The sequence below is a fragment of the Python bivittatus genome, unplaced genomic scaffold (assembly GCF_059951505.1).
Source record: "Python bivittatus isolate LINGU-HERP-01145 unplaced genomic scaffold, Pbiv_v1 ctg000080_np1212, whole genome shotgun sequence".
NCBI lineage: Eukaryota > Metazoa > Chordata > Lepidosauria > Squamata > Pythonidae > Python > Python bivittatus.
Window position 1 is genome coordinate 19,648,526 of NW_028277035.1, and position 19,705 is coordinate 19,668,230.

Here is a 19,705-nt window from a genome sequence, read left to right on the forward strand (position 1 = left end):
GTTTATCTCTCCATAAAAATTAGTTATGGAGCAGTTCTTATCTGCGTATATAATCTGAACTGAAATTGAGATTTATATTAAACAAAATTGTTATCCATACCTTCTGTAGCTGCCGTGAAAGATCTATCCCTAACTGCAAGGTGTTGGCAGTATGGCTTTGTGTTTGCATGAGTAGCTCAAATGATGCGTCTTATCCTATAGCATTCCTTTTGAGACTGAGCTGATTATATTTGTTAGCCTTGTTCTAGAGGCAATTCTAAAATTTGCAGATACATTATATTCCTAAATTACTTTCCTGTGCTGTAAAGTCTACTTAATAGATGATATAGATAAGGACGATGAAGTTTGTAATGTCCCTGGTATCTGCCTCCAATGGACTGAGAAGTGTGCTCTCTCCCAGTACTTTAATGTGAAGTCTATTTTCGTAACATCAGTGGACACTTATGTGAACATTTGGATTGCTTATGTTAATTTTGGACTTATTCTCTTTTCTAACTTCTGTGTCCTACAGATTAGCTTCCAATTTAAGCTACCATCAATATTCTCTTCTTCTTCAAACTCCAGCCTCCCTTTTCCCTTTATCTGCTCTTCCTTCCCGTATTATTTGACCATCATGTTGTTTAACCAGAAATGGAAAAGAACCATTCACACAATTAAAGTTTCCTGGCATAAGCAAGGTTCCTAAACCTACAAGTGTTCACCTGCAGAGTTCTGAGATTCCACAAGATTGGAAACTGCAAAGGAAATGCACTCAGATTGGATCTAGAGGAAGACTGTTTAATTACTTCTCAGGTATGTAAAACTAAGCTGATCTGTGCTGGTCCTTAATTATATAATTATATATAATTAACAGCCAGTTTAAGTATGAGGTATCTCCAGGCTAAACTACAACCACAACAAAGGTGTAGCTTCTCAAATGTCCCAATGCACTCCAAGTCTGGACTTTCATGTTTTGCAGGCCTAGGTTTTTCAGGGCATTCTGCTACATACAGTATATACTGAAATTGTTTTACACCATAATTTGGTCAGTCAAGAGTGAGAATCAGAGTATTTTGTGTTAAGCTAAATATCTTCGCTGTGAAAGAAGGAGCAAACCCCTCCCTCCAAAGCAACTGAAAGCTAATCACAGATGGTCAAAGTAATGTTTAAGTAGTCCACAAAAATAGACTGCATGCAATTTACAATCCAGTTGTGAGCTTCTGTGAAAGAATGCTACCATAGTACAGCCAGCAAAATGTTTATCCCTGGACACGTATTCATCTCTTCCCAAGAAGAATGTATGCCCAGAGGACTAGCTTCATTGTGAATCTGGAAGGCCAATTTGGAAAAGGGAAAGGGGAAGCAGGAGGCCCTCTTCTCTTGTGATCAGGGTGGGTGGGCCTCTTTACAGCCAGGATGTCTCTGAATAGAAAGCTAGCCAGCATGAGGATTAGCGAATGCCAGGCCGTACAAGGAGAAAGACACATCCACGTAGTCCTGCATGGGACAGTCTTCCTTTGGCAGTCACTCAGCCTCTAAAGAAACAAGACAGACACTAACAGAGGAAGATCTGCCAGCAAGAGAATTGTGGGGCTACAACCCACTGTAAGTACTATACATTGTAAGCATGAGGCTAGATGTAGTTATTCAAGATGTACTTTCTGCAGATTCTGGCTTTATGCTTGTATCTATAGAGATAAAACACTTTTTATTATGTATGCAAAAAGGAAATTTCTAGCTCATGTTGAGCTGCCCAGATCTGGTAGACCAACATGAGAGAGAAATACCAGGCTGCCAAAATCCAAACAGCCACTGACGGCAAGAAAATCTGTTCTTCTTTGCTGTCTTCTAGTGATTTTCCAGATTTGTAAAAAGGTAATTTCTCACTCATGTTGGTCTACCAGATCTGGGCAACCCAACATGAGCTAGAAATTACCTTTTTGCATACATAATAAAAAGTGTTTTATCTCTATAGATACAAGCATAAAGCCAGAATCTGCAGAAAGTACATCTTGAATAACTACATCTTCATAATATTATATTTTTAAAAAATACTTTGACCAACTTCCCAAGCTGTCACTTTATACTTAGACTCAGAAAACAAAGTAATATAAAATGTACAGTAGGTACCCATACCAAAGAGATCAAAATGCATTGGTTTTACAAAACGGATATGTAAGTCATTATTTTATCCAAATACCCTGCAAACTGAATTCTGTGGCATGGCTCTGCCTTAAATTCCTGATCTGCTCCTTTGGGATGAAGAGTAATGTCAGCCCTCTGTGCTATTTCTCATTCTTACATCTGTGAAAAACTTCTAAGCAGTCTTAAATCATTGTAAGGCTTCTCCATTTCTTCTGTTCAGTCTGCTTCCATGGGATCCTGGAGACACTGGGGCATCCCGGGAAGCAGTTGTTTTGGATCCTTCAGAATTCTCCACGTGTTTAAAAATATGGCTCTCCAATGAGTTCATGCCCTTTCGTGCTATGATCTTTAGCATACATTTATTTATGGGATGTTTTAATGAAGTTATCAGTGCTATTTTCAGGGATCTGTAATAGCTGGAATGAATTCTGTTACATACAAGTTAGAGCACACAAGACAAGCAAGATATTTTTAGAACAGTATCTGTTTTAATATGATGACGCTCAGTTCGGCACTGCATTTTAAATGGACCTCAGTTCTAGAATGCAGATCATCCTAGGCTTTCCTTCAAATGTAGAATGATATAGTTCCCAATGTGTGCGTGGATCACCCTTGGCCATTCTAAATACATTCAGGAGTGTTATGTTCACCCTCAAGATACCACTATCTAATTTAAATTCCTATCTGCAACTCATGAAGAAAGAACAAGTTGAAAATAAAAGGCCTGTCCCTAAAAATCCACTCCATAATGCAGAACAACAGATCTAACCTCATACACAGAATATTAGTTGTCATGTTCCAATCAACTTCCAGGAATGTGGGCTGGAAGTTCTCCCTATCTAGCATAAATAAATAGGAATGTTCTGCAGACCACTGCTCTGATTTTTACCTACCTTGGAAAGGGCCCTTCTCTATTTGTAAAAATCCAGGATATACTATATTCAAAGAGGAAAACAAAAGTATCAAACCAATATGGCCATAAGTATTTGCCAACTTTCTCCCGACTCACCAAGCCCTTATTTTTATCTTACAGGAATATAAATTGCATATATTTGCTTATTTGATAGCCATTGAACATTATGTACATTGAAATTAAGTTCTCAGTTCAAGTCCAGTTAGGGATAAGGAAAAAGAAAGAAATGAGCATAGTGGTATGGAAAGAAAGAGAACAGTTAGATTATTTAATCTAATGATTTGATTATTTCCAACCTAATTTCCAACCTCTAAATTAGACTAAAGTATTATTATTACTAAGTGTAATTAAAAAACAAGCACTCTAAAGTACTAAAACTGTGGGTCTGATTGACCAAAACACATATCCTCAGTTAAATTAATTTGTTTTCCTTTGCCCTTCAACATTTCTATAGAAGTGCACCTGAAAAGTCCCAAGCCAGAGGAACAACGGTTATTACACTTCTCTCATCGGTTACAAATTGGAATAGATTTTTGGTTTTAAAAAAGTTTTGTGTGTGTGTGTCTGCATGTACCTTTGAGTCAGTCTTGACTCCTGGTGACTATATGAACAACTCTATACAATTTTCTTGGCAACATTGTTTGTTAGAGGTTTGCCATTCCTTCATCCTAGGGCTGAAAGAGAGGGACTGCCCAAGGTCACCCAGCTGGCTTTGTGCTTAAGGCAGGACTAGAATCCATGGTCTCCTGGTATCTAGCCTAATGCCTTAACTACTACATCAAACTAGTTCCCTTGACAAGTTTAGGTACTTTGTTTTGGAATATTAAAGAGATAAACATTAATAACACAGTGTATGGTCTGTAAATGGCTACTGGAGTAAAGATAACAGGTACCTCCCAAACCTTCTGGGAAAAGAGACTGAATCACAATACAGAAAGCAAATCGAGAGATCTTTTGTTAATAATGCAAATAATCTGATCATTTTTCTGAATGGTTAAAATGTTCAGAATTAAAGCCCCATAAATGTAACTTTTGCAGCCTTAAGATGGCAGTATGATATGTAGCAACCATCCATGCTCCATGTACAAATACAGGCATGTCTGGGCATGGTGTAAAGATGCACATGCTTACATGCACACACTTTTATCTTGGTAAATTCCATCCTAACCTTTCCACCACACTGAAAATTTTCAGACTTTGCACTCAATGCAGGATACATAGATTTCTTCTTCTTAAGACAGAAGTGAACTACTCTATTTCTCAGTTGCATTAAAGGAATGAATATATAGGTCCATTTAGAAAACAGGCCTCTAAGAAAGAAAAGTAGTGGGATCTGAGAAGTGTTTTGTCGAAATATACTTACAAAATATTTTATTGTAACTATTTCCATAACTGGGCAAAAAAAATAGTTCACTTGAACAACTTTTTTTTTTTTAAGCCACTTTTTATGTACCATTTAACGTATCTTTGAAAATCTCTGGTAATTGTTTCATTAATACTTCTCCACTACAAAAGGCTGTAATTGTAGACTATCCCAGACATATAACACCTGTTCTAGCTGGTAATGCTTGTCATCTGTACCTTCCATTGGATGTAACAAGAATTTTCTGTTGAGTATCTGGAGTTAAGGTGACTTGCCTTGGACTGCACAAAGAGAGCAATTCACATTCCAACTGCCTTATCACCCATTCCCCATATTTGGGGTGGGGGGGATCAGTTGTTTTGCATTTTATGCACACTGTGATCCAGTTGGTCTGCTAAAGCAGTGATATTTCAGAGATATGGAACATACCAAACTACTTCAGTAAAGGTGAGCTTCCTGGGTACTGCTAGATAACAATATTTAATAGAAGAGAAACAGCCTCTGTTAAATATGGTGCTTCCATGAAATTGCTGACTTGTTTTGCTGACAACTTCCTTCTTTAGAGAGTGGAAGAAGACCCATGGGTTTCATCTGTGAAGTAAACATTGCAAAAAGGTATTGCAATAAGGACAAAATAAAGGAAAAAGAATTAGTATACCATCTATTCAATGCAGCGTGCAACATTTATGATCAAAGCCTTCAGTGTGAAACTGATTAACGTTTGGTCAGTTTCAGGTAGTGACACTAGCTGATTGGAGGGCTCTAATCAACTAATTAAGGTCACAGAGCTGAGCTTATTAACTTGCGGTTAGCACTTTTTTGGGCCACACTGAGTGAAAAGCAGCTCAGGAAGAGTTAGCTTGTTTAATCAATCTCTCCACCCTCGAGGGGCAAAAAAAGGGGGAAAAATGGGTCAGCCAAAGGACACTGTACAATGCAATTTAATCGATGGAGTCCTTGGTGCTCTCTGAGCTTGGTTGTTTGGTTGCAGACGTTTCATTACCCAACTAGGTAACATCATCACTGCTAGTGGGTGTGGGATTTGCTCCCTGTTTGTATACAACAGCTTGCCCTGCCAGTCTTGGTAAGGGTGTGGTTTTCTTCTTGATAGTTCCTTAATTAGGGTGTTGTTTTCTGCTTGATTGTTTGTCTCCTTGGTAGTTCCTTGAGTAGAGTATTGTTTTCTGCTTGATTGTTTGTCTGGTGTTAATCCCTGCTTATCTGGGCATAGGCTGCTGGAGAGGATGTGTTCTGGTCTTTCTGTTTTCTTCTTAGCTTTCTTGTTGTCTCTTTTGAATGAAGTGTAAATGTGGTTTATTTCTATGGGTCTACTGATGGCTGATATGTCTGAGTGCCAAGCTTCCAGGAATTCCCTAGTGTTTTTGGATTTAACTTGGTCTAGGATGCTCACAGTTTTCCAGTTGAAACTATGGTTGAGTCTGTAGAGTCCTTGGGGTTCTTTGAGCTTGGTCCTTTTCTTGCAGATGTTTCATTACCTGGCTAGGTATCATCTTCAGAGCTAGAAGGGCATGGGGTTTGCTTTCTTTTTATATATAGTAGCTTCCCCTGTTAGTATTGGTGGGAGTATTGTTTTTTCTTTGGTAGTTCCTAGATTAGGCTGTTGTTTACTGCTTGATTGTTTGCCTGAGTGGGTAGCTCCTTGATTAGAGTATTGTTTACTGCTTGATTGTTTGTTTGGTGTTAATCCTGGTGTTAATCCCTGCTTATCTGGGTGTTCACTGCTGGCAAGGTGGTGTTCTGGTCTTTTAGTTTTCTTTTTATTATCTCTTTTGAATGGTGTGTACATGTTTATCTCTATGTGCCTGTTGATGACTGAATTATCTGAATATCAGGCTTCCAGGAATTCCCTCGCATTTTTGGATTTAGCCTGGTCTAAGATGCTTACAGTTTCCCAGTTGAAACTATGGTTGAATCTGTCCATGTGTTGTGAGATTACAGAGTTTTCATTGTGTCTTCTGATTGTTAGTTGGTGTTCATGGATGCACTCTGCTAGCCTTCTGCCTGTCTGACCTACGTAGTGGCTGTTACAGTCCTTACACTGTATGTTGTAGATGACTCCTGTTTTTTTCTTCTTGCACTACTGAGTCTTTTGGTTTACTTAAGATATTTTCCAGTTGGATTAGTTGGTTTGTGTGCTATGGTGATGCCATGTGATTGTAATAATCTGTTGGCTGTTTCTGAGATGTTTCGGATGTATGGCAGTGTTATCCTTTTCATAGCTTGTGTTGGTTGTGCTGTAGTGGGTTGAGTGGTCAGGCACTTTTTGATAAAGTTGCATGGTTATCCATTCTGTTGGAAGATGTTGTACAGGTGGTCTGTTTCCTTTTTCTGCTGTTCTGGGTTGCTGAGTGTGTTTGTGCTCATTTGAATAATGTTCTTACTTAGCTCCTCTTGAGGGAGGTTGGGTTGTTACTTTGGTAATGGGGCATTTGGTTAGTGTGGATTATTTTTCGATAGACTTGTGTTTCTAATTTCCCATCATTTCCTTTACTGATGAGGATATCCAGGAAGGGAAGTGTGTTGCTGTTTTCTTCTTCTCTTGTGAATGTTGTTCCTTTGAAGATGTTGTTGATTGTTTCATGTGTCTTCTCTAGTTGTTCCTTTTTTATTATGATGAAGATGTCGTCTACATACAGGATCCATACTTTTGGTTGTATCACCTTATCTAAATGAAATGGCACCAACCAGCAATCTTTGCAACATTTCTCTCTCTTTCTCAGTCATGTGTTTGTTTAGCCACCTTTTTGCTTCCAATTTAAGAAATGGATTGTATTTGCAAAACGAGGAGAGGGTCTATTAGCAAAGAATATAAAGACTTTAAAATCTAGAGCAAGTGATCCAAGGGTGGCTCAGCCATGATTTCCCAGTATCTACAAAACCTCTTATTAAATTTAATCTTCATTATTCTCAATAAGCGCCCCTTCAGTTTCTCCCCAGACTACATGAAACTTGCTCCCCTTCCTCTCTCACCCCCACCTTTCGTATGCAATATTTTCTCTTGATTCTGCCATTTAAAAAAACAACATTCTAGAGGAACATTGCATCATGCTCCTAAAAAAAGAGCTGCTGGTTGCAAGGAGGCTGAAAAGAGGAAAACTCCAACAAATACATTAATCCTTCTTTCAGAGGAATGATGGGTTGGTCCACAGCCTCAGTTCATTGGGCAGCATTGGTAAAAAACAACAGAGAGAGAGGGAGGGAGGGAGGGAGGGAGGGAGAGAAAGACAATAAAAGGCAAAATAAGGAAATTGTATAAGTTAAAGCTGTAAAATGCAGGTAGGCAGGGGAAAGATCCATGAGGGCAAGCAAACATGGTATACTAGTGAGGTGAGAACAACCCCTGAAAGGAAATGCAGGCACAGGGAGACCTACCCAGACTATGGACAACCGATAACACCTGACCTCCTATACAGATGGACAGAAGAAGATGCAGGGGAAGGACCACTTAGGTCCTGTGTTGGTCCTAATCTGGACTGAGCTCCAGCCTGATCCCACTGGCAACCCACAGCAATCTAGATTGGATTAAAATCAGCTTTAAAAAACCAGGAGCAGCACAGGAGACAGCAGCATAAACTGCCATGTGGAAATGCCCTAAGAAAGATACCCATATATATTGGAACAATTCATCAAAAGGCTATGAGAATGATCAGGGGTCTAGAAACTAAGTTCTGTGAAGAAAGATTGAAGGAAAGGGGAATGTTTAGCCTTGAGAAGAGAAAACTGAGGGGAGATATTATAGCATTTTTCAGATTCCTGAAAAGATGTCACACGGGGGTAAAAAAAAATCAGTGCCTGTTCTCTATCAACCCAAAGGGCAGGACTCAGAATAATGGATTTACATGTACAAAGGAAGACTCATGAAGGTGCATTAGGAAACATTAAATAATAAGAGCATGTTAAACCGTGGAACTAATTACAGAGAGGTAATGGTCTCGCCCCCCCTCCACTGGGTGCACTCAGTCGGAGGCTGGGCAGCCATCTGTTGTGGATGCAGTCGATGCTGCAATTTAGTTTCCTACATGGCTATTCTTCTATGACTTTCTGAAGAAATCTAACACAGCAAGGAAGGATATAGGCCTCTACCATAGCTGCTATCAAGCTCAATAATTGCCCTTGAAATTATAACAGAATGTGTTAGCAACATTCTACACCTCTGCCCAGCTGCATCTCCCATACAGATGCACTGGAGGAATGGGATGGGGTGTGTGTGGATTTTTTTCTCCAGAGCAACCAGTTTGATCTGGCCCATTTTTAAATTCAATCTTCCTTTTCCTGGCTTCTCCCCCATCATTTTCAGAGTTACCAGGCTGAAGCCAGGCAGCCAGAGTTTTAAATCTGTTGATACAATTTCTTTCCAGCATTCAGTTGGGCTGGAAAGAATGTTTTAAAAAAAACAAAACTGTGAAATAATTAATTTAATACAGAAAATTACCTTGTTCATTTTTAAAGAAAACATGCTCCATATCACTACTATGCTTATACAGTTCACCAGATTTCTAAAGCAACAGCATAAGCTTGCTTCTTTTTAACTCAAATGTATATTTCAAATAAACCAGCATGATTTGTGTCATATTTCCAAGTCATCAGATAAAATGTTCCCACAGAATTCCTTGTATTGAATAAAAAAAAACTTTCCTTTTTTTTAATTTAAAAAAAGGACAAAATTACATATAGTTATGGGAAAAGAATTCTACGAGCTATGAACTCCATAGCTGAAGGAATCTATACTATAATCAAGTAATGATTAAAACTAATTGTGTTGTTTTTAAACAGTAAAAGTCAGGAATTCAAAGAGTAATAATTTTGGAGTTTTGCATAATGTAATATGGACTCCATGCACATGGAGGGGGAGAAATTAGATCTAAAATACAAGCGATATCACAACTGCTAATTTGAAATGCCATTTGTGCTCTTATTCGGGGGGAGGGGTTCCTTTATGAACTCCTCTCCTCAGCCCCAACTTGGCACACAATCTTGGCTACCTCACAGCTATAAAGTGCTGAAGCAAAGTGAGCAGAGGGTGGGAAAGAAGGCGGAAATATGTAGCACTGGAAATTTTCAAAGAACAGCTTTGAAGAAGGATCGTAATAATTCGGTGCTGTGTGGGCTTCAGGAATTTCAGGAATGGTGCTGAATTTACAGTACATAACCATGCAAGATTGGCTTTTAAAGCTGATAAATCTTCCATATGCTTAGTGTCCATATTTGACCATATTTGGATCACTAACATGTAAGATCAGCAAGGCTACACCAGGTTTATTGTTTGCAGTTTTCATTATTAATGCATATTTTATTGCTTATTTTCAATAAGCTTTTTAGGCAAATAAAATTCCAAAGGACAGAAATGAATGCTTCATCAGTCTTACTGCTGAGCCAAATGTTACCTAATTCCATGTTTTTCAACAGGACGTGTGAAATACTGGTAACTTCCCAATACACTGAGAATCTGCTCACAGAGTGATTTAGAAATGATTCTTTCAAGTGACAGTGCAAAAGTAGCATTCTTTATATTCTTATTCTGAATGCTATGGGGTATGAGTATGTGTAAAACAAGCTGACTCTGACCTTCTCTGGAGTGTTCACTGAAACAGTGAAATTTGTATCTCACATTTTAACTGCAGTGAGATGTTCCATGTCAAGTACCACCTCATGTATGTTATCACAAACTCAGATTAATATATAAGAGTTTAGGCTTTCCCTTTTATTATTATTGCTGTTAGCTTATTACTTTAAGATAGTATAGAAATGTTTAAAACAAGCAACACCCAAGTGTCAAAGCCATAAAAGAAATAATGTAGTGTAGATCAAATTTAAACAAAAAGTCTTGTAGGGCTAGTTTTATTAGGTTCTTTTGTTCCACAAGAGTCGGTCATTCCTGCTGCAACAGACTAATATGGCTACTTTCCCAAAAACTGTTTAAATAGACATTTGTGTGCATTCACTAACCAAACCCTGTTTGTGCTAAAGCAGTAACTCTAAGCTGCAATTCTATACACAGGTAGTCCCCAGTTTAAGAACAAGTTCCATTCCCAAGGTCTGTCCTTAAGTTGAATTTGTATGTAAGCCGGAACAGTACTATTGTATAATACTGTATAAGTAGTATTGTGTAATTAACTCAAACCATTCTGAATTTAACTCGAATTTTGCTACAATAGGCTCCATTCTTAACTATGGGTCACCTTAAACTGGGCATTCTTAACCTGGGGACTACCTGTATATGCTTCCATACTGGATATAAGAGCCAGTGAACTTGGTAGGACTTTATCCAACCAGATAGATATAAGATTGCACTGCTGGGATTCATTCTACATTCTGTTTTCCATATTTCACCCAAGTGCCAAAATTTGCATGCATTCATGAATGTATGTTTCTATGTAGTATATATAAAGATTTTTGTGTCCAATCACTGATGGAGGCATCTTATGTTAAAATGGTCCACACATCAATCAAGTCGTCCAGACTGCTAGTAAAAAAGGGAGGAAAAAAAACTATTTTCCTCTCTTAACAACTACTTTGCCTTATAAGATCATCAACATTCCAAGTTCTACTTACAATAGAATGCAAGAATGTGGGCCATTTTTCCAAGACAGGGACAAGTTCTAGTCATAGAGGTTTATCCTTAAAGAGCATGTCCTATTTAACATAAATTATTTTTCCCTATTTAAGTCTGATTTTCATTCTGGATTTCATTTTGTATATGCAGTCTATCCTCAGTGACTTGCTCCATATCCAGCACGGAAGCAGATCACAGAATGTGTGAATTGAAGGAACAAAAAGGTCATCTCATCTAACTCCCTCTTCAAGACAAAAGTCCCTAAATCGTCCCCAATAGGTGACCATCCAGTTCCTATTTGCAAACCTCCACCAAAAACAGCTCTCCTTATCAGGAAATTCTTAGTATTCAGCCTGGATTTCCTTTCTTTTAATTTCAACCCATTGGTCCTTATCCTACCCTTATTTTTCAGCAGTGAATACATCTGCTCCCTCTTGCACCTGGCAGCCTATTAGATATTTGTAGATTGTGATTATATATGGTGTACCAAAAGTCAAATCCCATAGTCCAATTACAATATATTTTATAAATTAATTTTTTTTCATAGAAAATGTTACTGTACTTAGGAAAGTTCAAAGGTCATGCATTAAATGAGTAAAGAAGTGCTTAAAAGAAATGGCAACCAATTCAAACATTTGATGTAATTTATATAATACAGGCTGTCTATGCAGACTGACTTGTATATCTGTATATATTCTTTTCTGCAAACTAAAAATGCTCAGCTCTTGTAACCATTCTTCACAGGACTCAGTTTGCAGATTCCTTATTTTCCTAGTAACTCTCCTCTGAACCTCCTCCAGCTTTTTGCAGACGGTAAGTTGAAGTTACTGATACTATTCCTATTTCCAGAAGAATAGCTTTCAATTCGTAACGTCAAAAATTCTAGCAATACTTTTTCTTAAGCTTCAGTGACAACTCCAAGGTATGCCACCCCAAAAACACTGCATCTATGTAAATTAATCCAGAAACAGTTTCAAAACCACAAAAATATTTTCACTTAAGTACAGTATCATTAATTACAAAAGTCTGTATCCAAAGATACTATTCCACAAACACAAGATAGAGTTCTACTTTTCACTGATCTTCCTTTTTGTTGCTGTTCTCTCATGGACCAGCTCAGCCGCAGAATCACCTTTCAAGAAACATTAGGTGATGGGGGATCTCTGAAACTTGGGAGTCATATTCTACTCCTCTATATTTAAATCAAAGGCTCAACAAATATAAGGTATTTTTTTCACTGGAAGAGATTTATTGTTGGAAATATGACGCTCAAACTGCAATATTGGCTGATATGATGTGGTCATGGTCTACAGTGGCTCTCAGGGATACAGAAAGCTATTTAACATGTTAATTTTGCTCCAGAAGATGACTGTTTTTTTGTAGATGTTTATGTTATTTTGAATGTATTGCAATGATTTGGAAGCTAAACTAAAGTAAAATAAAATATATGGCACAAGCCTGGAAGGACATCCATTCTCCTTCAATTATACAATTACCACCATAGACTTTCTGATGACTGAAACCATCCCACAGACTGATCGTAATCTGTATAATCAGTAAAGATTATTAACCTGATGTAATGTCCCCTCTTGTCAGCCCTTCAAGATAGATCAGACTAGGAAACCAATGCCAGTACTACTTTTATTGTAAACCCATAGTAACAGAATCTTGTAAGTCTGAGCACACTTCCCCCTTCCCTCCCTTTATTTTCTTGTGAACTAGGAAGGGGCTTGTCTGAGATGTTTACTCACATTAACCATCTTTAATGTTTAAAGATGTTTAAACACATTTTTGCCCCAGACTCAGGCCCCCTTTATGTGACTGTTGCCTTGGTAGTAACTCTATCTCCTGTCCCTCAAGGCCATTCTCTCTTCCTTCTATACCTCTGTAAGACACATGTGTACCCCTGGATGTGCTAAAGGGCCCAATTACCTTAAAATGTGAGACAGAGCTATGTAAAATCATACTGGAGAGAAAAGCTAAAACCCTGCCAAGCCCAGGAAATATCAGTATTTGTAGGCAAAAGTCCAGTGGTACAATCCACATCTAAAGAAGAGGTCTCTTACAGAGTAGAGCTCTATTCCCAAGAAGGATTTTCTTCTCATGGGTCAATGGCTGTCAGCTGAAATATAAGTGGGAACTCGATGACACTAGTTCTAGAAGTCTTTAATTTTGGACAATCAGTGCTAGAAGTAATAATTTGTTATTGGCACCTGACTTCATTGTCCTCTGTGATTTATTCCTGTTACATAGATCCAGAATCTTGACTCACAGACTGATGCTGGTGTTGCTTATCTATTTACTTAACCTTAGGAATATTTGCTAAGGTGCTTTAAGTTATACATTTTTAGTATTCCTGGCTTGATTAGCATAGCAGCTGTATTCAAGACAGAACTTCCATATTCTGATTATAGGTGATCAATGTCCTTTACTACCTATTTACACAGAAGTGATAGTCATCATTTACAGTCTTTTTGAGAGATCTAGAGAGGGAAATACAAGCCAAGAAAAATATGATAGTTATGATGAGCTTGCCTCTAAAAACTTCAATTCCCACACCTCTACTTGTAAACAGAACTTTAAAATTAATGGGATGGGGTTAAAAAAGCAGCTAAAACTGGTAGAAATCAAAAGTATTTAAAGAAGATGGAACTCTAATATATCATTCTCATACAAAATCAACAGATGTTTTATTAAAATAAGGAGGACTACATTAGGTTATATTTTAATAGCAGAAAATATATTTATCTTCTGGTGTGCTGTTACTTGTTTCTAATTAGTGTCAGAGAAACATTCTCTCAAAGCATTCCCATAATCGAAACTGACTTTTGGAGTAAGATCACAGATATTTAAATCTATTTTCCACTGATACCATTTCTGCTGATTATGAAGAAATATAGAGACAGCTAGGCGTGTCCCAGTACATATCCACCCTCCTCATTTCCTACAGCAGAAACTATGTTATTATTATTTTTTTAAAGAAAGGTGTTCACATTTCCTAAATACTGATGATACAGCACTAAAGACAAATTAAACAAAAACTGCAACTGTTAAACCCTTCCGTTAATTAAAATCAAATTAATGTTGACAGATTAAATGATGTATAATTGCTAATTAATATTTCACTTCAGATTCTAAAAGAGTTTTCCATTCTAAAGAAGTTTTGCAACAATTCTAACATTACTTATTCCGTTCTAGTTTCAACTTCACACACTGATGTACCCATAATATATCCAGGGAAAAATCATGCATCATAATACACATACTTTCAAACTGACACAAATTCTAACTTGATCTGTAAGACTCACAAGGAATGTAAGATAGCTTACATTTCACCATATTTTACAGATGTTGATTACAGTATTTTTAGCCACCACACAATGGCTCCATGTTTGTCTTTCACTGGTTTCCAGTAGCAAAACCGAAGAACATTGTTTGGATAGCTAGAAGAAAAAACACACACATCACTTATCCACTTGTTCTCATGCTTCAGAGAGTAACCTCAAGGCTGGTGTCGACTTGTTAATTGCCTCTAAGTAACTGCGCCTACAGGCCACAATGAAATTGTAGGGAATGTCCAAGCAACATTAAGATAAGTGAAGGTTAACTTAGTGTCACTCAGAAGAAAGCAATTTGCTACTATTGACATTGTCTTTTGCTCCTTTCTACAAAAATCTGTAAAAAATATAGCCTACCACTCAAAGGAATGTTTGTTAACTTGTACATTAATCCAATAATCTCATCTTTAATATTATTATAATTTACCGATTTGTTCAGAAAGCATACATTAGTGTTTTGACTCAATATTTATGTATCTATTTTATTTAAATATTCTTATTCCCTCCAATGCTCTCTATTTAAAAAGTATTCTATATAAATTCTGGTCATTGGTATCATTATTACTTATACCTATCAAGTATACCAATCTGGATGGTGTAAGATGGTTTTAGTAATTGAATCTCATAAACTTGGAGATGTTAATTGAATTTTTATTAGTTGGAGTTGTTTAAACTAGGGAGAAGAAGCTGCCATATTGTCGCCCTGCACCCCAAGATTATGCTGCCAAGATGAACAATTCAGCAGTTTATTCCCTGCCTCCCATGGGAATTAAAACAGGAGGTGTCTGGGATACCATGGTTTAAGCCAACATCTCTTCAGTGTAAATCACTGAGCGGGTCCTTTGTGCTACATCACATCCTATGTCTGTAACTCTTCTCAAGTTTCAAAAGCAGCTTTCATGCAGCACTTGGGAAGCTAAAAGAACAAAATCATACATTTCCTTGCACACCCAGAATTAGCTGTGTGATACTTTGGCTCCTGATCCAATGATCTGGTTGGCAATAACATTAAACCACTGTTTACTTAACCAAGTTTTCTTGAATAAACCCAAATTAGCTGGTTCACATATTGTGCTAAGCTCTAAAACATGATTTGCAGTTCAGATTTGCTGGCCTCTGAAAATCTTTTGAAGACCAAGCTGTTCAGAGAGCTTTCCCCGATTGGATTTGTTGCTGCCATCTTTTTACTCTGCTTGTATTATTGTAGAGCTGCTGTGTTTTTATTTTTGAATTGAATATGTTTTATATGGCATTTTTTCTATGTGAGCCACCAAGAGTCATTTTAATCATGGTGGCATAAAAATATGCTTAATAAATAAACAAACAAAGGCTGTATTGAGTCACCTTGTTGGCTTAGCTCAGTGTGAAAAGCAGCTCCATATTATTACATTTGAGTACATGTACAGCTTCACTCAGTATGTCATGTGGACATCTATGTTCTTCTCAAATGTTAATTTATTTACATATGCCAAAATACATTAAATTAGGCCTATCCTATAATGGCTGCAAAAAATCCAGATAATCATTAGGTATTTTTAAATAATGCCAATGGGCTTTCAAAGTAGGATATATAATTTAGGTATAAGAACTCTACTGAATTAACCTCCATGCATAAGTGTCTGCAGTGGAAGACAAGGGGAGGGCACATGACAAAAATGTGCTGTAACGTTGCCACACAAACTCATGGCTAACACATGAAAGGGCAGATCTTGCATCACAACATAACAATGCACATTTCATCATTTTGGCATCATCACATTTAAGAACGGCTACCTACCCTTCCATGTATTCATATTTATTAAGAGAAGATGTGCTATAAAAATGCAATATGATAAAGTAGAGAAGAAACTCTCACCATTTTGGAAGAAACATTTTATTGCCATTTACAATAAACTAACATTTTTCTTTTTTTTCCCAGATAAAGGAAGTGTGTTCACAAACAAGAGACAGCAGAGTTTGGGGTCCTGGTTTGCAAACAAACTATCATTCTGGAAGTCAGATTTGTCTCAGATTGCCTGAGTGAGAAAAGGCAAAGGGAAATTTGAAGTCTCCTTTGACTTCTTTTAGCCTTTCGCTGTTCCTCAGCCCAACTTGCATTTGACTTTTGCTCTCTTATATTCCATACCAGAAAGAAAGGAAAAGACTTTTTGTTTTGACCTCTGGAAATTGATCAAGATAAGAAACAAAACAATAGTAGATGGGATTGTGTAAAGGGTCAGCTGCGGGGAATGGCGGGGGGGGGGAGAGAAAAATCTGTCAGATTTCTTTGGAGAGAAAGACTGTCTCCAAGCATTTTTAATCCTGGCTTTGAAATGGATGCTATCAGTTCTGAGATGGTTGGGGAAGTATGGACAAATGCTTAATTTTCAGGAAGATTTTAAAAGGACTCAAATATATGGACAGCAGCACCATCTACACCTTTCCTATGGCTTTTTAATGCTTGGGAGGTAGGGCAACATTGCCATTTTTTCCAGATATTAGTTGGCTGATAGAAAGATTAGCTAGGGGAGACACTAATAATTCCAGATACAAGAAGTGGAATCTTATAGGGGAAAGGGGGAAAGAGAACAGAATAGTCATGTTAATGGTTTGTAGCTACCACTGAGTTTCCTACTTATCCCCTGCTAAGTTCTTATTTTGTCCTATTTTAGCTTCTATCACTATGTGGGCAGTTGGGGATGGAAAGGGAGGGTAGGAGAGAGAGGAATACACTGTTATAAAAATAAACTTTCAGATTCCTTCATGTTATTATAGGATATATTAAGTGCAAAACTGTATTTAAAAAGCAGGTGGCTATTCTATCTTTTAACATAAATAATTATTTTAAATGTGACACGTCTGGCAGTATGCAAGGGATTAGATTCAGCTGCTTCACATTTCAAATATGTACATCTAACCTATCTGTTGTGTCAAAGTAAATGTTATTTATTGCCCTGCATCCAGGATGGACAAATACATTTATGGAAAATGAAATAATTTCTCGTCCTTTCTAACCTATCATTCCCCCATCAGAAAACTTAACTACTGTTGCAAAATGTGGGAACTCTGTTGAAAATGAATAGCATCCAGAGCTGAAGAGCTAACCTACTGAGCTTTAACTGACACTAACCAAAGAACAGGATATGGTTCTTGTGATCTTCTTGTCTTCAAAGTGATGGCTTCTCATACCTATTTACTGATTCAAAGTTTAATTAGCCATCTATACGGACTCAGTCTGTGCACAGCAGGGAAGACCAAATGCTGTCACGACTGGTCTAATAGATCACACTCTATTGGAGAGCACAAAGCCTGTCTTTACTGCTTTCAGTCTTTATTGGCAGGCTGGCATTCCTGAAGCATACCACAGATAATTAGTCTCTCTGATCCAGATAGACAATCTCTCTGCACCACACCTCCATCTGTTTCCTATGGCTGCTGAAAATGGAATGTTATGCAAAAAAAAAAAAAAATTAAAAAGCCTCTCTTTGCAAAACAGAGAACAAGGAGGGTCGAGCATAATTTCTTACTTTCACACTAGGGCAGGTGTTCATTAATTTATCCATACAAGGCAGTTAAGAATAAAGTTTATATACAGAACTCAACATGTATCTTCTTTCTTGCTTTCAAGAGACCAATACATTCATCTGCCCCTCTTTTTTTCTGTCATGTATATGCTAATAATCCAAATCTTTCTTCTAGCTTTGAAGCCCTGCTTTTTCTAACTAGGAAGAGAAGACTTATTAGTCTGTCTACCTACAGAATATTTCAACATGTGTTACCCTGGCATGATTAGGACAGTAGTATAAAGGACCCCATTGGTATATCTATAATATTTCTGTACCATCCAGTACAGAGTGCCAGAGTTTCTTCCAGAAGCAATTTTATGCTTGGATATAAAAACTAGGTATTATTAATTAGTAGCCAATGGTCAGTAAACCAGCACTTAATTAATTAATGTAGACAGTCTATTTCATCCAGAAATGCCTGGAGTCAAACCACCAATATCATGTTCTAACAGGCAGTATCAGCAACAAAGCAATAGTTTTAGAAATACAATCCGGTGGGAGAGCCAGCATCTCCTTGCAAATATCACCAATGCAGATAGTATGAGCATTGGAAGCTGCTTTGTATATGGTACTGAGTGAGTTCTGGCCTTTCCAGAACTTCACTGTATGAACTCCCTTGTGGGGGAGTTGTGGGGGCGGTGACATAAATTAGATAGATAGATAGATAGATAGATAGATAGATAGATAGATAGATAGATAGATAGATAGATAGATAGAAGTTCTAACCTCCCTGGATCCAAAAGAATATAAAGGGAAGCATACCTGCTTCAAGGTGACTAGTACAAAGCTCTTGTGGGACATGCACATGCAATTTATTTCACCTTGTTGGGTGGTCGGATGGACTCTTTTAAACAAACTTTCAGCATCCTCATGCTACAACTGCGACTGGCCCCATCAGTCAAAGGTGCTTTGAACTCTATCAATAATGGCTGATGATCCAGCTTTGTATGCCCATGAGCTGGACAGGTGGCCTTTCCAGAACTTCACTTTATGAACTCACAACGGCAATATTTGCAAGGAGATACTGGCTCTCCCACTGGATTGTATTTCTAAAACATAAAACAAATGTACAATTTATTCATAATCTAAGTCTGATAATTTCTTATATCAAAAGTTAGATGGGAAGCAATGGAGGGGAAAGAAAGTTAGAGACATGCATAAAAATGTAACTACCTAACTTCTTGAACAGTGGCTTATTTTATGTACTTTATGGCTTATTAAATTGTATTCTTTAAGGAAGGATTAAGTTAATTTTTCCTAATATAGGATAGAGCGGTCTTTATTTTATGTAAACAGTAAGCATTATAATTCACTGTTGCCTTATACACTGAATATGTTAATTGTGTGTATTTGGATAATACCTTCAATTTGCTTTGTTTGGATTAAAAGGCCAAATCAGTTCCCTTGGTGACGAAACACTAAAGCCACTAAAGTTGTTCTTGCTTAATGTAACATTTAACAGTATCTGTACTTATGATAAAATCTTTGAACATACAGCAGCTCTGGTGGTTACTATATAAGCCTCACACTAAGCTACTAGGATAACACTGGGAGAAAATATGCTCACTGAGCCAAAATTCTTTATATTTAAACCAGCCAAACAGATCAGTCCTCTACAATAAAAAACCAGGACAAACTACAGTGTTGTCTGTCAATACATGTCAAATGAAAAAGGATACAGTTCAAGCTTTCTCACAGAGCTCCCAGTACTATCCTGGACTCTGCCACTCAAAGATGTGTTTCTTGCTTTTTCATGATTCCATCCATGCAGAAAAGGTGGCATCTTCACACCTTAATTTGTCTAGAGCCACACAGCATGAAGGGCCAATTGCTGAAAGATGATTACCG

The 19,705-nt window shown here is 37.4% G+C and overlaps 1 protein-coding gene and 1 long non-coding RNA gene across 3 annotated transcripts in view; one reads left to right on the forward strand and one right to left on the reverse strand.

Moving 5' to 3' along the window:
- The window catches only part of SLIT3 (slit guidance ligand 3), a 534,750-nt gene that overhangs the window by 398,634 nt on the left and 116,411 nt on the right, over positions 1 to 19,705 (reverse strand). The window lies entirely within an intron of this gene.
- Positions 1,529 to 19,421, forward strand: LOC148216635 (uncharacterized). The gene is made up of 3 exons (XR_015795051.1): positions 1,529 to 1,584; positions 11,719 to 11,787; positions 16,231 to 19,421. It is a non-coding gene; the product is annotated as an uncharacterized LOC148216635 (long non-coding RNA).